General features: G+C 48.6%; 2 protein-coding genes across 4 annotated transcripts in view; one reads left to right on the forward strand and one right to left on the reverse strand.

The window, feature by feature from the left end:
* Positions 1-11330, reverse strand: part of LOC137421169 (uncharacterized) — a 31271-nt gene extending 19941 nt beyond the window's left edge. Inside the window, exon 1 of one of the 3 annotated variants that reach the window (XM_078771830.1) lies at positions 11207-11330. The gene's annotated coding sequence lies outside the window, so the exon portion shown is untranslated. Of the gene's footprint in view, positions 1-10954 lie in introns of all 3 variants that reach the window. The other 2 variants (XM_078771831.1, XM_068106953.2) reach the window with 2 other exon arrangements.
* The window catches only part of LOC137422552 (SCAN domain-containing protein 3-like), a 110149-nt gene continuing 91293 nt past the window's right edge, over positions 1438-20293 (forward strand). Inside the window, exon 1 of the mRNA XM_078771829.1 lies at positions 1438-1500. The gene's annotated coding sequence lies outside the window, so the exon portion shown is untranslated. The remainder of the gene's footprint in view (positions 1501-20293) is intronic.

The raw sequence follows: 20293 nt of genomic DNA on the forward strand, positions 1-20293 counted from the left end.
ACTCCTGGGTCTCACTGTCAGCCATGGTCTTTCTTGGGCAAACCACATTTCAAAGTTGGCCTCCAAACCCAGCCGCCGACTGCGCGACCTCCATCATACAATGTCTTTCCTTTGTACACCCAAACTCCAATCCACATGCAAAGATTTCATCCACAGCTTGATGGAGTACTGCTCTCCGCTCTGGGCTGGCTACCCTGCCTCATGCCTTGCTCAGCTGGACTCCGTGGAAACCAAGACTTTAAAGATCATTGGAATCTCCCGCGATGAAGCTAGGCCAAAGAAACTATCACTGACATCACAGACAGGGCGGTGGTCTCTGTCTTTCTATGGCATCCTTTCTGGTCCTGCACGTGTGATCTGCTCTTTCCGTGCTTTTTCCCCTCCCCTAGGTTTCTGCAGGGCCTCCATCAACCACTTTGTGGTGAAACTACCCAAATCTAGGATAACTGTTCACCTCCACTCATTTGTTCCCTTTTTACCGCCTGTGGAACCAAGTCGCCTGTGGAACGCCTGTTTTTACCTCCTTTTCAATCTGATTCTTCCCTCCAGGTCTTCAAGAAAACAGCTTTCAGATCGTCCCCAATTCAAAACAATGATCTTTTCTACCCTTGCTAACCTCCCCTGCCTCCCCAATCCCTCCTAATTCCAAATTCCCAGTTTTCCCTCCTGAGAGTTTCCTTCTGCATCCATCTTGTCCACCTCATGCACTCTGTCTCCTGCTCCTGCTCCCATTCCTCCCCACACCCTTTGGTGGTCTGTCTTACGCTGTCTTGGCCTTCGGCTCTGCTGTTGGTGTTTATTTCTCTCTCTCTCTCCCCCTCCCTCTCTCCCCCCCTCTCTCTCCCCTTCTCTCTCTTCCCCCCTCTCTTTCCCTTTCTCATTTTTTCACTTAATTTAATCAAACGCTTAATTTGCTCTTGATGTGTTCATAGCTCTTGCGTGAGCATTTCCTTTAAAATTGTTTGTGGTTTCTGTTTGTGTCCTCACCTTTGGTTGGTAAAATCTTTATACTTGCTGGTTTCTTTTGAATATCCTTTGTTCTTTTTTGGTGTGTTTATGATCCTTATACAATGTTTCTTTGAACTCGTTGCTTGGTTTAACACTGCTTTGTGGAATGGTTTTATACTTTTATAATAAAAGGATACAAAAGTCAAAAAGTCTCTCTCTCTCTCTCTCTCTCTCTCTCTCTCTCTCTCTCCTCTCTCTCTCTTTCTCTTTCTCTTTCTCTTTCTCTTTCTCTTTCTCTTTCTCTTTCTCTTTCTCTTTCTCTTCTCTCTCTCTCTCTCTCTCTCTCTCTCTCTCTCTCTCTCTCTCTCTCTCTCTCTCTCTCTCTCTCTCTCTCTCTCTCTCTCTCTCTTTCTCTTTCTCTTTCTCTTTCTCTCTCTTTCTTTCTCTCTCTTTCTCTCTCTTTCTCTCTCTCTCGCCCCCTGCAGGCCGTTTGTGGTGGGTGTGGCGTCATGGCGGCTGTGAGCAACTGCTCTGTGTTGTAGTGAGTTCTTTGTGAGTTTTCCTCCTCTCCTGCCCTCCCCTGCCCCCCCCCTCCCTCTCCTTTCCATCCTGTGTACTTTGGCATTTTGTTTTCATCCTTTCTATTCCTTTGTCTTCAAGAGAGAGAAGTTTGAGAGCGGACCCATTTTGAGTGCGGCCTACCGGCTTCGACGACGCTTTGTAAGCCTTTTTGTGCTTATAATGCACGTTTATTATTTATTCTAGTTTGATTTATTTCGTTTTGGTACCTACTTGTCCGGTTCGGACAAGTGGGGGGGTGTTAATTCGCTGGGATGGCGAATACACGCTCTCGGTTAGAGGCGTTCGACAACTTAACAAGGAAGCATGCATTTGTGTGTGCTCCACCCGAAGGAACTTCCACTGAGGACATTGTTTTGTCGGTGGGGAAAATAATCGGTTGTGAAAATGTACGAGCAGCGTCGAGAATGAATCAAAAAGTTGTTGTATTTGTGTCCGATGAAAAATTCGTTCACGATGTTGTAAGTGCGGGTTTAACCACAGAGACAGGTCTCTTTGTCTTGGCGTCGCCTATGGACACTCCGTCGATGAGGGTCGTCATATCTAACGTACCCCCATTTATAACCTGCAACCAGCTGATGTCCGTTTTGTCCCGATACGGAACAGCTGTGTCAAAAATCACAATGATTCCGCTCCGGTCTCAGGATGAACGTGTTAAACACGTGATGAGCTTCAGACGGCAGGTGTATATGGTGCTTCCGGATCGAGGCGATGACACGGGGTTAAACATCACGTTCAAGGTAAAGGTGAACAACCATAAGTACCAGATGTATGCGTCATCGGCCTCATTAACATGTTTTCAGTGCGGAGCTTTTGGCCATGTGAAAAGGTTTTGTCCGAAGGTATCGTGTGTAAGGTGCGGTGAAGCAGGTCATAGTGACGCTGATTGTAAAAGAGATAACACCCCTGTCTCTAACGTACGAAACAACGTAAACCGAAATACCCGAACGGTTCCTACCGCCGCTCCCTCGCACTCGAGGAGTAGGGATAATACTCCTGTTCGTCTTAGTGAAAACGGCAACACCGCTGATTCGGTAAATAATGAAATAACCCCAGATAACCCACCTGTGGTGGCAGATGCTACGTGCAGTGAGGAGATGGAAGAAAATCCCATTGTGGTGACAAAGAAACGAAGAGCACCTGGTGCTTGTAACTCCAACATTACTTTGAAAAAGGTAGTGTTGGATAAAGAGAGTGTGGGTGCAGACGCCCTGGAACGTCTTTCTCAGGTGTCCACAAGCTGTGTTGACACCAGGGAGAAGGAACATGAATTAATTAATTCTGAAACATTATCGGGCAGCACCGAAAACCTGGGAGAAAAAGTAGATGGTGAGACTAAAGATGATGGTGAGCCCATTAGTGAGCCGCCACCTTCACTACCTGCTGAGACCGAGCGGATTGGGAATGTCTCAGCCCCAAGCTCCTCTTTACCCCTGCAAGATCTAAATCATGACACTGGTTCGTCAACTGAGCCAGTGAACATCTCCCTGCAGGAGGGTGAAGCCGAGATTTCAGCTCCTGCTGAATGTCCCGGGTACCAGAGTGAGGATGACTCGACCATAGAACATTCCAGCAAATCTTCGGACTTGGCTGGAATCAAAATGGGGACTGGGCAGACTGATATATGTGACCCGGGCGGAGCTGTTTCTGATTTGTCAGATTCAGAGGATGAAGTTGAGATGACCGAGTTGTCTCAATCTTCATCAGATCAGTCATCCATAGCCCCTCAACTCGTTATTTCTTTTCTGAATGACACCTACCGACACCGAAATGTGATTGTAAAAGATCATTTTCCTGATTTAATTTCATTCATCCAGGCTGCAAAGGACATAATTAGGAGGCCGGATGAATTTCATTTAACAAGGTCGCTGTTTCATCGGCTTAGAAAGGCTGTTACAAAAGCAGGGAGCGAGATTTCCCAACAACCACTCACGCCTTTTGATAATCCATGAAAAAAAATCACCTTTGGAACCTTAAATATGAATGGCGGAGGTGCAAGCCAAAACCGCCAGGTTCAGGTGAAAAGTTTATTTGAGCGCAAGAAAATTTATGTACTCTTACTCCAGGAAACCCATATAATTCAAAATGGGGAGTACGACTGGTGTCGCCTCTTTAAAGGACAATGTTTTTTTAGTAACATGTCTTCTTCTTCTGCTGGTGTAGCCTTTTTACTCAGACCAGGCCTAGTACCTGAGTCATGCCTCTTCCAGGAGGTGATTAAAGGCCGGTTTATTTCATTGGAACTGGTCATTAATAATTTTCGGTTTACACTATTCAACGTTTATGCACCAAGTGAGAGTGTGGACCGAAGAGCTTTCTTTTCATCTTTAATTCGACACATGCAGTCGATAGATCTCAATAATTGTATTTGCATGGGGGGTGACTTTAATTGCACCTTTAAACCCAGTATAGACCGAAATACAGCAGAACCTCATCCCGAAGGTAGTACTGATTTGTTAAATTATTTTTCGGCAGTGGGTGTGCTAGATGCATGGAGACTGCATTACCCCAACAAATCTGAGTATACTTGGGGACGATGTGCCAATGGGAGAATGACTTTCGCTAGACTTGACCGTTGGTACATAAACTCACAGTTCAGGAATGCGGTTATCTCTCCAAATCATTTTCCATCTTTGTTTTCTGATCATCATTTAGTTACCATGGGCCTCTTTTTCCCTCAACCCTTACGCAAAAGTGCATACTGGAAATTCAATACCAGTCTTCTCGAAGATGCTTTGTTTAAAGACGCCTTCCATGCTTTTTGGGTCATCCAACTTTCAAGAAAGCCCTCTTTCTCTTCTTTAGCATTATGGTGGGATAACACAAAAGCTCAGATTAGAGTGTTTTGTCAGCAGTTTGTTTCAAATGATACTGACGTAAAAAATATAACAATGGCTTGTTTAGAAGCTGATATTATACGGTTAGAGTGTAAACTGGCTAAAGATAATATCAGAAGAGACCACAGGTTATTGGTTGAAAAGAAGGCTCAACTGAGAGAGCTGATTCAGGAGAAAGCAGCAGGCCTGTTAGTCAGATTAAGAATAAACAATTTAAAGGTATCAGACACCCCGAGTAAATCTTTTTTCCAAATGGATTTTGTAAATAAGTCACCCAAAACCCTTTTCTCTGTACAAGACTTTAGGGGAAACATGGTTGCCAACCCTGGAGATGTAAGGTTGTGCATTAGAGAGTTTTTTTCAAAAGTTTATGCAAAACAAAATGTTTGTGAGCAAACCATGGAATTTTTAACTTCTCACCTTTCATCCCTAACTGAGCCTCAGTGCCTGGGCCTGGATTCAACAATTACTTTGCCTGAGCTAACGCAGGCCCTAAGTGAAATGGACTCGGGGAAAGCTCCTGGGATTGACGGCCTACCGGCAGAATTTTTCTTGGCTTTTTGGGACCTTTTGGGCCCTGAATTATTGAATGTCCTGGAATCATCCTTGGTGCTTGGAGAACTCCCACTAAGCTTCAGAAGAGCAGTGGTGTCGCTGATTCCAAAGACTGGGGATCTACGACAGATAAAGAATTGGCGGCCGGTCTCGTTATTATGTACGGACTACAAAATATTGTCGAAAGTGTTGGCCAGTCGGTTGAAGACGGTAATCGGTGACCTAGTCCACCATGATCAGAATTACTGCATCCCAAACAGATCTATTTATCATAATATTTTTTTGATTAGAGATTTAATGGAATGTGATTGCTTGGAAAAAGATTTTGGGATAATATTCCTTGATTTGGAAAGGGCTTTTGACAGTGTGGATCATGTTTTTTTGTATCGTGTGCTAGAAGCATGTGGCTTTGGTGTCAATTTTAGGGCCTACGTGACTTTGTTGTACAACAATATATTTAGTTTATTTAAAATAAATAACGAACTCAGCTCTCCGGTACAGGTTCAAAGAGGGGTGAGACAAGGATGCCCGGTTTCTGGGTTGTTATTTTCCTTGGTAATGGAATCACTCCTAATTTTATTTAGGAAAAATATTTCAGGAGTGACAGTATCCCCTGGGAGTCCTTCAGTAGTTGTATCGGCTTATGCAGATGATGTCTGTGTGGTTGTTAAGAAGGAGAGTGATATCCCAGCACTTGTTGAATGTTTAAATCTTTTTTGCCTCGCTTCTTCTTTGAAGTGTAACTGGGACAAGAGTAAGGCCTTATGGATTCCCTGTCTCAAGACCATTCCACCTGGAAGAGTGCTGGTACCACCTGTGCATCTACCAACAAAGTTAAAATGGGTGGAAGACGGAGTCAAATACCTTGGGGTTTTCCTGGGATCTCCACATTACGTCCTCAAAAATTGGGACGGGATTGTTGAGCGTGTCAAAAAAAAACTGGGACTGTAGAAACGAGCTCTGCCCCACCTTTCCTACAAAGGCAGGGTTCTAGTGGTTAATAATTTGGTGGCTTCTTCCCTGTGGCATAGGTTTATCTGCCTTCAGCCGCCAGAGGCACTACTAAAGGCAGTGCAGAGGCTACTCGTGGATTTTTTTTGGAGTGGTCACCATTGGTTGCTACCAAATGTCATATGTAGCCCCTTGTTTGAAGGTGGCCAGGGACTGATCGACATAAAAAGTCGTATCATGGCTTTTCGGCTGTGTACCATACAGCAGTTGCTGTACAAGGAACGACTGCCAAGCCGACTTCTGGCCTATCACGTGCTGCGAAAAGCAAGCGGGCTCGGATACGGCCCTGAACTTTTCTTAGTCCAACTCCAACATGTCGACACATCTCATCTACCATCATTCTATCAGAGCCTTCTGAATGCCTGGCAAAGCCTTTCAACTAGTCGCCAGCAAGAAACCTATGCTACAAGCATGTTTGTGGAAGAACCCCTTTTTTACAACCCACTGTTTCCTGCAATTCCAAGAAGCCGAGACTTTTATCAACACTTTATTACAGCGGGCATAATCAGTGTTGGACCTCCGCCATGATTCTGGTTGGGGGTGGAAGACGGTGCAAGAGATAGCTGATATGACTGGAATATGGTCAAACAGAATAATCGGAAGAGTACTAAAGGAAATAGTAAAGAAAAGCTTCCAACTTGGACTAAGATGGACCCAGGAAGTTTTGGTGACATCCAATGACTGGCATTTTCCTGGTTTATTGGTACAGCCTAGTCACGGAGACTTGCCCCCAATTAGTGAGGGACAAAACATTTTTCAGAAATGCAGTAGTAAAGACCTGTATCGGTTATGCACTGCAGTTCTGCTTGGGAACTCACCGTTAAATGGAGTGGCCAGGTGGAAAGGGCTAATGCCGGAAGGACTCCCATCTGAGCCTGTATGGGAATCAATATACAGTAAGCTGGTAAGCAAAAGGACAGGTGACCTCCAGTGGCGAATGATACACTGGATCATTCCGTCTAATAAATTAGTGAGTCATTTCGCGCCCACATCTACGTGTTGCCCGTTCTGTGTTTACACAGAGGATGTGTTCCATGCGTACGTTGATTGTGCAAGGCTTGTGCCTTTATTTCAATGGCTGAACTACATGGCTGGAAAAATGAAGATCACTTTTTCTCTGCGATCATTTATTTTTTGTTTCAATGATATGAAAGAACATGTACATATGTTGTTTTTGTTTTTAGTGGCCACGGCGAAAATGGCAATTTATTTATCGAGGAGGGAAAAACTGAAAGGAAAGCCGATTGGGCAAAGTGATGTCTTGTTCTTTTTTAATGCCTTGACATCTGCAAGACTCAAACTTGAATTTTGTGATTCTGAAAGGAAGAAATGTATTGATGAGTTTATGAACATCTGGTGTTTTGATGGGATCTGCATGGTGCAGGAGAATGAATTAATGGTATATTTGTAGGTTTGTTTGGATTGATTCAGTGTGTGGTCGGTTTTTCTGTTGTTGTTTTTCTTTTCTAGTTCATTGTACTGTTTTGATTTCCTGTCATTATCTCTTTTTCTTTTCTGTATTTTTGATTATTGTGCCTGTATTGAATAGTATTCTTCACCGACTGGCTTGTATTTTTATATTTTTGTAATAAAAAGTCTAAAAGTCAAAAAAAAAAAAAAAAAAGTCTCTCTCTCTCTCTCTCTCTCTCTCTCTCTCTCTCTCTCTCTCTGTCTCTCTCTCTCTCTCTGTCTGTCTCTCACTGTCTCTCACTGTCTCTCACTGTCTCTCCACTGTCTCTCACTGTCTCTCTCTCTCTCTCTGTCTGTCTCTCACTGTCTCTCTCTCTCTCTGTCTGTCTCTCACTGTCTCTCTCTCTCTCTGTCTGTCTCTCACTGTCTCTCTCTCTCTGTCTGTCTCTCACTGTCTCTCTCTCTCTCTCTCTCTCTCTGTCTGTCTCTCACTGTCTCTCACTGTCTCTCCACTGTCTCTCCACTGTCTCTCTCTCTCTCTGTCTGTCTCTCACTGTCTCTCACTGTCTCTCTCTCTCTGTCTGTCTCTCACTGTCTCTCTCTCTCTCTCTCTCTCTCTCTCTCTCTCTCTCTCTCTCTCTCTCTCTCTCTCTCTCTCTCTCTCTCTCTCTCTCTCTCTCTCTCTCCTTTTGTGCAGTTGCGTCTTGATCCGTTCAGTTCAGTGTACTAGTACGAGCTCTTCCACGAGCCTTGACTATCTACACAAAACACTCATCATGCAGACATTAAACATTTAAACACAATTCATTTCCCAATTAGGCAACTACAGTTATAAGGGAGCCCTATAGCCATCCAAAATTGTCCATCATAGGTGAAGATCCCCCATAAAAGATGCAAAATACATCGAAATTTCAAACATCTGCCAAGAAAATTAGTTCCTCGTAGACTAAATTCCCCTCAGCATTGAGCGCCTCGTAACCAAAGTTGACTGTGTTGCCATAAGTGGCACTCCCTTCCATACGCGGGCTCTGTCCACATGGATATGGACATGGACATGGACATTTCATTCACAACGAGAACGGAACTTGGTAGAGCAAAAACCTCCACCAGGCTGAACAGTTTACGTTTTGTATCCCACTGATAGGCCGGATCTGGATTCTGACCTGAACCAGAATCCAATCGACTTGTTCTTGACGCCTACCCAACTCATCCACCAAGTTTTAGGCACATCAATGTGTGCACCACCATCCATCGGAAAGACGTTCAGTCGGAGTACCCATGCTGTTGGTGGACGTCGAAGATCCTACGGGGTCTCACAAAGGCGAGGTGGGAATCGCCGGAACACCAAACAAATTCCACTTCCAGTCGAGGATCTTGTACTGCTCCAGTGGTGACCTTTCCAGGATTTGTTCTGACTTTGAAACTTATCCTGGTCGGCCCTGAAAATGTGTCTAGAGTCTGTCACTAATATTATGCTGTATCTATTCCCCCGTGGACTATTCTCCTGGTGATAAAACAGGAGAAAGTAACTAAAACAGCACTCGGTGGAGAGAAAACCTCCGCCTCGTTGGTCATATGACTCAATGGTGAAGAATCACTTTAAAAATTCTACCAGCTGGATCCGGATCTGGATCTTCACCAAAATTGAATCGATTCTCCCTTGTCACACACACACAACCTGGCCAACAAGTTCTGTCCAAATCCATCCATATTTTTTTGAGATATTCTGCTATGTATCGTTTTTGGCCGTATCTCCCAATGGTAAAGAATCACTTAAAAAGAAAATAATTCTCATATCCGAATCCATCTTCAATATCTTCACCAAAATCGAATCGAATCATCCTTGTCAGACACCCAACGTCTCCACCAAGTTTCGTCCAAATCCGTCCACAACTTTTTGAGATATCCTGCGATGTATCGTTTTTGGCCCTATCTCCAAATGGTGAAGAATCACCGAAAAAAATATGGTAGCCGGATCCGAATGCGGATCTTCACCAAACTCTAATCATTTTGTCCTTGTCACATACGCTACATCCCTGCCAAATTTCATCCGAATCCGTGCACATCTTTTTGAGATATCTTTCTACGTATCGTTTTGGCCCTATCTCCCAATGGTGAAGAATCACTTAAAAAATTTAAATAATTCTCATATCCGAATCCATATTCTGATCTTCACCAAAATCGAATCGAATCGTCCTTGTCATACACCCAACCTGTCCACCAAGGTTTGTCCAAATCCGTCCACAACCTTTTGAGATATCCCGCTATGTATCGTTTTTGGCCCGATCTCCCAATGGTGAAGAATCACTTAAAAAAATTAAATAATTCTCATATCCGAATCCATATTCTGATCTTCACCAAAATCGAATCGAATCGTCCTTGTCATACACCCAACCTGTCCACCAAGGTTTGTCCAAATCCGTTCACAACTTTTTGAGATATCCCGCTATGTATCGTTTTTGGCCCGATCTCCCAATGGTGAAGAATCACTTAAAAAAATTAAATAATTCTCATATCCGAATCCATATTCTGATCTTCACCAAAATCGAATCGAATCGTCCTTGTCAAACAACCAACCGGTCCACCAAGGTTTGTCCAAATCCGTCCACAACTTTTTGAGATATCCCGCTATGTATCGTTTTTGGCCCGATCTCCCAATGGTGAAGAATCACTTAAAAAAATTAAATAATTCTCATATCCGAATCCATATTCTGATCTTCACCAAAATCGAATCGAATCGTCCTTGTCATACACCCAACCTGTCCACCAAGGTTTGTCCAAATCCGTCCACAACTTTTTGAGATATCCCGCTATGTATCGTTTTTGGCCCGACCTCCCAATGGTGAAGAATCACTTTTAAAAAATTAAATAATTCTAATATCCGAATCCATATTCTGATCTTCACCAAAATCGAATCGAATCGTCCTTGTCACACACCCAACCTGTCCACCAAGGTTTGTCCAAATCCGTCCACAACCTTTTGAGATATCCCGCTATGTATCGTTTTTGGCCCGATCTCTCGATTTAGCCTGGTGTTGGCTTAGCGGTTAGGGTGCCGGCTTGGGATCCTAGGATCCTGGGTTCGAATCCCGGTCGATCGCTGAATTAACACCAGGGGGGTTGACTCAGCCTGTCATCCTTCCGAGGTCGGCAAATTGAGGACCAGCTTGCTGGGATGAATGATCACGGTGTGTACCCCAATTTAGAATAGGTACACCGTATCCCTGCGCATCGTAAGAGGCGACCAAGGGTTGGCGTCAGGAAAGGCATCCGGCCATAAAAACATTGCCTCAAACAGGGAACCATGATTGTCATGGGACCCACAAGGCTAACCCCTGCTCTAGCGGGGAAAATGGCCTTAAAACGTTCATTCATTCATATATTCCCGATGGTGAAGAATCACTTTAAAAAATTCTTGTAGCCGAATCCGAATCCGGATCTTCACCAAAATCTAATAATTTCGTTCTTGTCACAAACACTCCGCCACATTTCATCCAAATCCGTCCACAACTTTTTGAGATATTTTGTTCACAAACGGACAGACAGGGGTGAAAACAAAACCTCCATCCACCTTTGGTGGTGCAGGTAATAAAACGAAAGTAGTAAAGAAGTACCTGCCGATGTGAAACCTCAACCACCTTCAGCAAATGCTCCGAAGCTTTCCTCGACTCATTCTCATCTAATGTAAGCCAAACTCGATCCATTTTCACCAACTTATAAACCCACAACACCGTGTTATGATATGCTCGCCCACGCGTACACGTGCCAATGCAAAGCTTCTCACACTTTCCGAAAATCTTTGAGATACCTGCAGGAAGGAAACTGCGAGTCACCTTCACTATACCTGCTTCAGGGTCCTTCCTCACCTGTTGATGCAGGTTTACGCACTTCTTAATTGCGCCGACTTATAGTCAGGCGACTTCATTCCATTTACAATTTGAGTTGATGTAACATGTAGGTTGCTCGTCTTGCATACCACGATCCAGGTGTGCCAGGCGTGATGCCTTCAAGCGCTCTAATCATTTACTTTTTGGGACATCTGAGCATTACCTGTTTTGCCGCATTTGCTTTCAAATTCGTACACATTAATCATGGAAAGGCAAGAAACAAGTGTGCAATGGTCCTGAGGGCCTTTCCTGTCCCATGGATAAAGCTTACTTCTTTGTGGAATGTTGGGCTGCAAACTCCACATTTGATGACCAAAATTTCCTTCTGTATCCATCGTGACCACCTGATGCATCTGACCTCCTGCCCCTCATTCCTCCCCACACCCATTGTTTGTCCAAGTCTGCCTCTATCTTGACCTTCACATCTGCTGTTGGTGTTAACTTCCCTTTCTCAACTGTTCCTTTTATCCTGTTGTGTTCTGATCCATTCAGTATGCTAATTCTACCTCTTCCATGTGCCTCGACTATCTATATACAGTCACGTGAAAAAGTAAGTACACCCCATGTAAAGTTTTGACTTTTTCAACATATTTCAACATACAGCTATTTGATCTTCATTTCAACAATATTGATAGATAAAGGTGATATTAAAGCGCGGCGTTACGCGCGCTGCTTGTGAGCAAGGAGGAAGCGGACAAGCGGTAACATATGAACGTCTTTATTGTAAGACTACACTGTAACACTTCCGGGCTGGTCGCCCGGTGTATATCCTGAGGCCACGCCTACCCCTCGGGCGTGGCCACCGCCCACTTGGTGCGTGGAATGATGTCACCACGCCAGTGGGCTTTTGTGTCCGCCACACGCGCCCCCCCCAGAATTCCCGCGCACCTGGAGGGCCAGTTTGCGGGGCAGACGAATGACCCGGCCGAAGCGCCCCCTGGCGATCGGCGGCGTCTGGGGTGCAGGGATACCAGGTGGGATGCCCCTGGCTGCCCCTGGGATGGGTGCAGGACCGGGGGGCGCCGTGGCGGCGGGGCTGGGCGGTGCCGGGGGTCCGCCCGCAGGAGGGCGGCCCCGACGTGGGGGTCGGGCCACTGGCGGTGGATGGTCCACATCGAGGTGGGCCGGCTTGAGGCGGTCTACCGAAACGCGGTCAGGAGTACCGCCGATGTCCAGGGTGAAGTGCTTCGCCCCGGTCTCCAGCACGCGGAAAGGCCCGTCGTACGGGGGCCGCAGTGGTGTCCGATGGGCATCGTGGCGGACGAAGACGTACTCCGCCGTGCGAAGCTCCGGGGCGACGTGCGTCGGTGGGTGCCCGTGGCATGCCGTTGGCACCGGGGCGAACCTCTGGGCGGTCTCTTGCAGAGCGGAGCGCTGCTGTGCCGCGGACCATGGTGCCGTGGAGTCGGGGAGGAACTCGCCCGGCACCCGCAGCGGTTGCCTGAAGACCAACTCCGCCGCGGATGCGCGCAGGTCCTCCTTGGGCGCCGTCCGGAGGCCCAGCAGGACCCAGGGGAGCCTGTCGACCCAGCCGCCGTCGCGGAGGGTGGCCCGGAGCGCGGCCTTCAATGAGCGGTGAAATCGCTCACACAGGCCGTTAGCCTGGGGGTGGTAGGCCGTGGTTCGGTGCAGCCGGACCCCGAGCCCCTGCGCAACCGCCCCCCAGAGCTCCGAGGTGAACTGGGGGCCGCGGTCGGATGAGATGTCTGAGGGGGCGCCGAACCGGGCGACCCAGGTGGCGATGAAAGCCTGCGCTACATCGGCCGCCGTTGTCGACGCCAAGGGCACGGCCTCCGGCCACCGGGTGGTGCGGTCCACCATGGTGAGGACGTGGGTGAAACCCCGCGAGGGGGGCAGAGGTCCCACCAGGTCCACGTGGACGTGGTCAAACCGGCGTTCCGGCACCGTGAACGGGGCCAACGGGGCCTGGGTGTGCCGGTGCACCTTGGCGCGCTGGCACGCGAGGCATGTCCTGGCCCAGCCGCGGACGGCCTTCCGGAGGCCATGCCAGACGAACTTGTCGGCGATCAGCCTTTGGGAGGCCCTCGCGCCCGGGTGGGACAGGCCGTGGATGGCGTCAAACACCTGGCGCTGCCAGCCCGCGGGCACAATGGGGCGAGGACGCCCGAGGGAGACGTTGCACAAGAGGGCCGCGCCCGCGCCGTCGAACGGCACCTCGGTGACGCGGAGGCTCGTGACGGCGGTCCGCAAGGCCTGGACGTCGGGGTCAGCGGCCTGGTCCGCTGCCATCCGGGCATAGTCGATGCCGAGGTGGACTGCGTGGGCGACGGCCCGGGAAAGGCAATCCGCCACCGGGTTGTCCTTCCCCGCGACGTGCTGGATGTCCGTCGTGTACTCGGACACGGCCGAGAGGTGACGCTGCTGCCGGGCCGACCACGGCTCGGTGACCTTGCCCAACGCGAAGATCAGCGGCTTGTGGTCGACGAAGGCAGTGAACGCCCGGCCCTCGAGCAGATGGCGGAAGTGCCTGACCGCCAAGTGAAGTCCGAGCAACTCGCGGTCGAAGGTACTGTAACGGCGTTTGGGCGGGCGAAGCTGCCGGCTAAAGAACGCCAGCGGTTGCCAAGCTCCACGCACCCATTGCTCGTGCACCGCGCCCACCGCGTAGTCCGAGGCATCGGTGGTGAGGGCGATCGGTGCATCGGGCGCCGGGTGCGCGAGCATGGTGGCGTTAGCCAAGGCGAGCTTCGCGCCCGTGAACGCCGTGTCCATCTGCTCGGTCCAGGTAACGTCGCCTTTGCCCGGCTTACCTCGGAGAGCTTCGTGCAGGGGGCGCAGGAGCTGGGCGATACGGGGCAGGAACCGATGGTAAAAGTTCACCATGCCCAGGAACTCCTGCAGCCCTCTGATCGTGCGGGGGCGCGGAAACCCCTTCACCGCCTCCACCTTGGCCGGCAGGGGGACGGCTCCGTGCCTGGTGACACGGTGCCCCAGAAAATCGATTGTGGCGGCGCCGAACCGGCACTTTGCGGGGTTCACAATCAGGCCATGCTGGCCCAGGCGTTCGAAGAGCGTGCGGAGGTGGCGTAGGTGCTCTTCGCGGGACGCGCTGGCGACGAGGATATCGTCCAGGTAGACGTAGACAAAATCCAAGTCGCGCAGGACACTGTCCATCAGTCGCTGGAACGCCTGAGCCACATTCTTCAGACCGAAGGGCATGCGCAGGAACTCGAAGAGTCCGAATGGCGTGATGACCGCCGTCTTCGGGACGTCCTCCGGCCTGACGGGGACCTGATGGTAGCCGCGTATGAGGTCCACCTTCGAGAAGAAGGACCTGCCCGCCAAACGGGTGGAAAAGTCCTGAATGTGGGGGACGGGGTAGCGGTCGGGAGTCGTGGCGTCATTGAGACGGCGATAGTCCCCGCACGGTCGCCATCCCCCGCCGGGCTTCGGCACGATGTGCAGCGGCGACGCCCAAGCGCTCTCTGAGCGCCGAACGATGCCGAGTCGCTCCAGGGTAGCGAACGCCGCTTTTGCCACCGCCAGCTTCGTCGGCTCGAGGCGGCGTGCCCGGGCGTAGACCGGTGGCCCGACGGTGGGGATGTGATGGGCCACCCCGTGCTTGACGGCCCCCGCCGAGAAGGTGGGCTGCGTGAGGGCCGGGAAGCCGGCGAGGAGGCGGGTGAATGCGTCCGCTGCCGGAAGCGTACAGACCAACGTGGCCGGAACCGAATCGTTCGGCAAGCCGCTTGGCAAGCCGCTCGTTGAGCTGGGCAACGCACATGCAAGCGAGCTGAACGTCTCGGCCTGGACAAGCCGTCTGCGCTTGACGTCGACCAGGAGCCCATTAGCGCACAGGAAGTCCGTGCCAAGCAGTGCCATGGGCACGTCGGCGGTGACGAACGTCCATCGGAAAACCTGCCCTCCAAACTGCAGAGAGAGGCAGCGTTTTCCGTACGTACGGATGGGCGTCCCGTTCGCGGCAAGCAGCGCGGGGCCCCCACCCGCGGCGTGCTTGTCTGACGTGCCGGCGGGAATGACACTCACCTGTGCTCCCGTGTCGCACAGGTAATGGCGCCCAGAGAAGGTGTCCGTTATGAACAGCAGGCTGCTCGAACGGCCGGCGCTCATCGCCACAATTGAGCGCCGGCCCGGGCGTTTCCCGACCCGTTGAAGGAGCACGGCGGATGACACCGCCGAGCTTCGTGGCCGAACTTGGCGTGGAACCAGCACCAGGTGGTGGAGCTGGAGGAGCGCGGCTGGCTCCGCCAGGCCGGTGGAGTCGACGGGTTTCCCCGCGGTGGCGGTTTTCGCCGCGGCGGTGGGCGGGGCGTGGCGGCGTTCACGAGGTGCGTATCAGCATGCTGCTGAAACTCAGCGTGCTGTAGAAGATGATGCTGTGGAACAGCAGCGTCGAAGGCCGTGACGGCCACGCCAACGCTCGCCCGCGTGTCCGAAGCGGCGAAGTACTTGTCCGCCTCGGCCACCAATGCTCGGGGTTCCGTTAGCCCGGTCCCGGCCAACGCGAGGCGAACCTGCGCTGGAAGTTGGCGACGGAAAAGCGCCCGGAATAGCGAACCGGGGGCTTCGTCGCCCAACAGTGACAGCATATGGTCCATTCGGACCGACGGGCACGTCTCACCGAGCTCGGGGAGATCCAGGAGGCGGTCGGCCCGTGCGTCGTCCGTGAGGCTGAACGTGGCTAGGAGTAGCCGCTTGAGTGCCTCGTACTTGTGGCCGTCCGGTGGGTGGCGAAGGACGGACACAACTCGAGCGGCCGTGCCGGGCCCGAGGGAGGCGACGACATGGCAGTAGCGCAGGTCGTCGTTGGTGAGGCGCCGAAGCTGAAATTGGGCTTCGGCTTGAACGAACCAGACCTCGGCCTGGGCCTCCCAAAATTCGGGAAGTTTAATCGCCATTGACTTGTCGTTGGCCATTGCAATGGCGTCGTGTTCGGAAGGATCGCTACGGCAGATCCAACGTCGAGGGTCACCAGTAAAGCGCGGCGTTACGCGCGCTGCTTGTGAGCAAGGAGGAAGTGGACAAGCGGTAACATATGAACGTCTTTATTGTAAGACTACACTGTAACACTTCCGGGCTGGTCGCCCGGTGTATATCCTGAGGCCACGCCTACCCCTCGGGCGTGGCCACCGCCCACTTGGTGCGTGGAATGATGTCACCACGCCAGTGGGCTTTTGTGTCCGCCACAATATAATATAACAAATATCATGAAACATTTACATTTTGTAGTCCATTGTATAATTTAAATAAACATAAATGCAAATTTCGCATGTGGAAAAAGTAAGTACACCCTTGGCTCTAATAGGTGGTATTGCCCCTTTGGCAGAAACAACCTCAAGTAGGCGTTTCTTATAACTGTCTACCAGTCTCTGACATCGACTGGGAGAAATTTTTGCCCACTCCTCCATGCAGAATTCTTTCAGCTGTGCGATGTTTGAGGGGTTTCTTGCATGCACAGCTCATTTCAAATCCCCCGACAACATCTCGATGGGATTTAGATCCGGGCTTCGACTTGGCCATTCCAGAACCCTCCATTTCTTTCTTTTCAGCCATTCCTTGGTGGATTTACTTGAATGTTTAGGGTCATTGTCATGTTGCAAGGTCCACCTTCGGTTGAGCTCCAACTCTCCGACAGATGGCCTCACATTATCCTCAAGCACCCTCTGGTACAATGAAGAATTAATAGTGGATTCTATGATGGTGAGCTGCCCAGGCCCTGATGCAGCAAAGCTGCCCCAAACCATACTATTTCCACCACCATGCTTTACAGTTGGTATCAGGTTCTTGTGGTCAAATGCTGTCTTTGGTTTTCGCCAAACATGTCTTCTGGTACTGTGGCCAAATAGCTCTACCTTTGACTCATCTGTCCAGAGCACACACATTGTTCCAGAAGTGCTGGTCTTTGCCTAGGTGTTCATTGGCAAACTTTAGTCTTGCCCTGATGTTCTTTCTGGACAGCAAAGGTTTCCTCCTGGCACACCTCCCTTGTAGATCAAATTTGTGCAGCCTCTTTCGAATGGTAGACTCGTGCACTTTGACATCAACAGTGGCAAGAGCTACCTGTAGGTCCCGATGATGACATTCTGCGAAACCACACCACTGGTTATCAACAAACAAATATTATTTTGAAAATCACACAAGAATAACGGTACAATAATAATAGCAATCAAAAGTACAATCAACACATCTTATGATGGTACCATCAGCTAGGATAAGATAACTCACTGTGCTCCAAGTGAGTGAAAAAAAGAACATTCCCAAATTCTCTACGGCTCAAAGGTGATTCCCTCCAGCGAGCGTCAGAGCAATATCGAATCGAAACCCGAACCCCGTTCAGATGACGGGCCCAGTCACTCCGCCAAAACAGCACAGAGGCGTAGGCGGCCGAAGCAGCGCAAAGAGTCACGTGGTCCAAAACCGCGTAAGGCAAACTCACGGAGGAATGGGAAATCCAAAGGCGCTCTCCAGGTATGAACGTTCACGGTTCACCGTCGGCGAACCGCGAATTAATCTTCAAACTCCGCGTTGCACACACACGTCCCAGATAGACGTCTGAATGGTGAAAAAACTGACGCGAAGCAAAGACCTTTTGCGTTGAGCAAAGCGCGAGTGTCAAAATGGCCAACAGCTTGTACTTGAGTCGCAACGACCCGGCGATGATTCTTCAGAATCCCAACGCCAAACCTGACCACGCAGGTTTATCAATCCCAGCGATAACACCGATCGCAGGAATTCCTTTCAAGGAAACTCAAAGTTTGCTCGTGACTTTCGTTCGACAACGCTCGCTCAGGAGCTGGAAGCGACCAGCTTCTTGTCCGACTTTTTGCCCCGCCTCCTTTTCTCTCTCCTCTTCTTCTTCGTCTTCCGGTTCCCGATCCGGTTTCCTGTTTCATTTAACATTAACCTTTTTACCTTTTGACAATAATAATGGCTATTTCCCTCAAACAATAATAATAATAATAATAATACATAGAACCAGAAATGTTTCAAGTGGATTAAAACCACAACACCGGAAGTGACGAATCCGTAACAGTATTTTTTAGAAAAAAAATTCCAATTTTTTTTTGTGGGGGGATTTTTTTCGGGAATTTTTTTTTTCAACTTTATGTTTATTTTGTTTATAAAATTTGATATCACGTATATTACAAATACAATTGTGCATTATGATTGTTTGAATTATGATTGGTTTAAAGCATGACAAAATGGCAACTCGGGTACAGTCATTTATCTATATATCTACACATCTGGGCAGTGTCTGTGTTGTCACTTAACGACTCTCTCAAACTTTTGTTTCTGTGGTTGTGAAGTGTTTTTAATAACGTTGTGGTGGTTTTGAATCACGTGGTGGTGAGGTATTTTGAATGATGTGGTGGTGAGGTGTTTTTAAATGACGTGGTGGTGAGGTGTTTTTAAATCACATGGTGGTGAGGGCTTTTGAATTATGTGGTGGTGAGGTGTTTTGAATTACATGGTGGTGAGGTGTTTTTAATTATGTGGTGGTGAGGTGTTTTGAATTACGTGGTGGTGAGGTATTTATAATTATGTGGTGGTGAGGTGTTTTTAATTATGTGGTGGTGAGGTGTTTTGAATTACGTGGTGGTGAGGTGTTTCGAATTACGTGGTGGTGAGGTGTTTTGAATTACGTGGTGGTGAGGTGTTTTAAATCACGTCGTGGTGAGGTGTTTTAAATCACGTCGTGGTGAGGTGTTTTGAATTCCGTGTTGGTGAGGTGTTATCGTCCCAAATTTCCAGTCTGCACCTACCCCTCCCCAAGGTATGTGCTGAGGGGTTCTTTCTTGAAAAAAAAAACATTCAACCTGAATCTTCAACCTAAATTGCCAATAAAAATGTAATATCACAAACACAACAAATACATTTGTGCAAATTAATTGTTTGTATTATGATTGGTGTTTTTCATGACATCACAGTAACTCGGGTACAGTCATTAGCCTCAGCTAAAACAAGTGAATCCTCTTGGATTGCGCTGAGGTTCGGGCATGGAATTTCGAGCCTCGATCATGGTTCGAGCCTCGATCTTGTATACAAAAATAATAATAATAATAATAAGAACCTTGGGCCGAATCTCGCGCTTCACCAGTGCGTGTGCGCGAATTTACGTCACGTCGGCAGCGAGAAGGGGTTCCCCAACACGAACCAATCAGGAACTGCCACGTCACACTTATATGATCTCAGAATTCCTGTGACAGGAATTCGCGTTACACTGGCTGGAAGTCATTCGCTAGAGGCGCTTCCTCAGCGCTAATAATCCCGTTCCTCAGTAACGATGCGCGAGCCGAGCCAAGCGAGTATATATATATATATGTATATATGTGTATATATATATATATATATATATATATATATATATATATATATATATATATATATATATATATATATATATATATATATATATATATATATATATATATATATATATATATATATATGTATGTATATATATATATATATATATATATATATATATATATATATATATATATATATATATATATATATATATATATATATATATATATATATATATATATATATATATATATATATTGTTACAGACACGACTTTGATGTTAAGGTGGGCCGAGCGGAATGGCCGTCGTGTCCGCACAAATTACCCGATTGTACTCGAACGTCGACGAAGCCGCGCTACGCTGGATCAATAAAGGAAAAAGAAGACACCCGGCTGGATTATAATGACAGACACCAATGTTTCGATTCTCAATTATATTCGTACGGAAAAGGTTAGATTACAGGGGCTAGAGGTATATTACAGGAAGACAGGCACTTAGACACACTCTTACATTAACCCCGGACAGACGACAGGTAAACGGGACAACGGCTGACTCACACGGGGATTGATGGCAAGGAAAGGCAGATAGCGATGGCTCAAGGTGCACTCTTGGCTCAAAGCAGGGTACAGTCCGGTCCAAAGATGCGGGGAGGTCACAGCGCTCGGAGGGGACGTTCTTTCTCAGGCGGGTCTTTCTCTCTCAGCGATCGCAGGCAACGTTCTTTCTCAGGCGGGGCGCATCTGACTCAGCGCTCGCAGGTACCTCTTTCTCCA

This window comes from Myxine glutinosa, chromosome 2, assembly GCF_964187855.1.
Source record: "Myxine glutinosa chromosome 2, kmMyxGlut1.1, whole genome shotgun sequence".
NCBI classification, from domain to species: Eukaryota; Metazoa; Chordata; class Myxini; order Myxiniformes; family Myxinidae; genus Myxine; species Myxine glutinosa.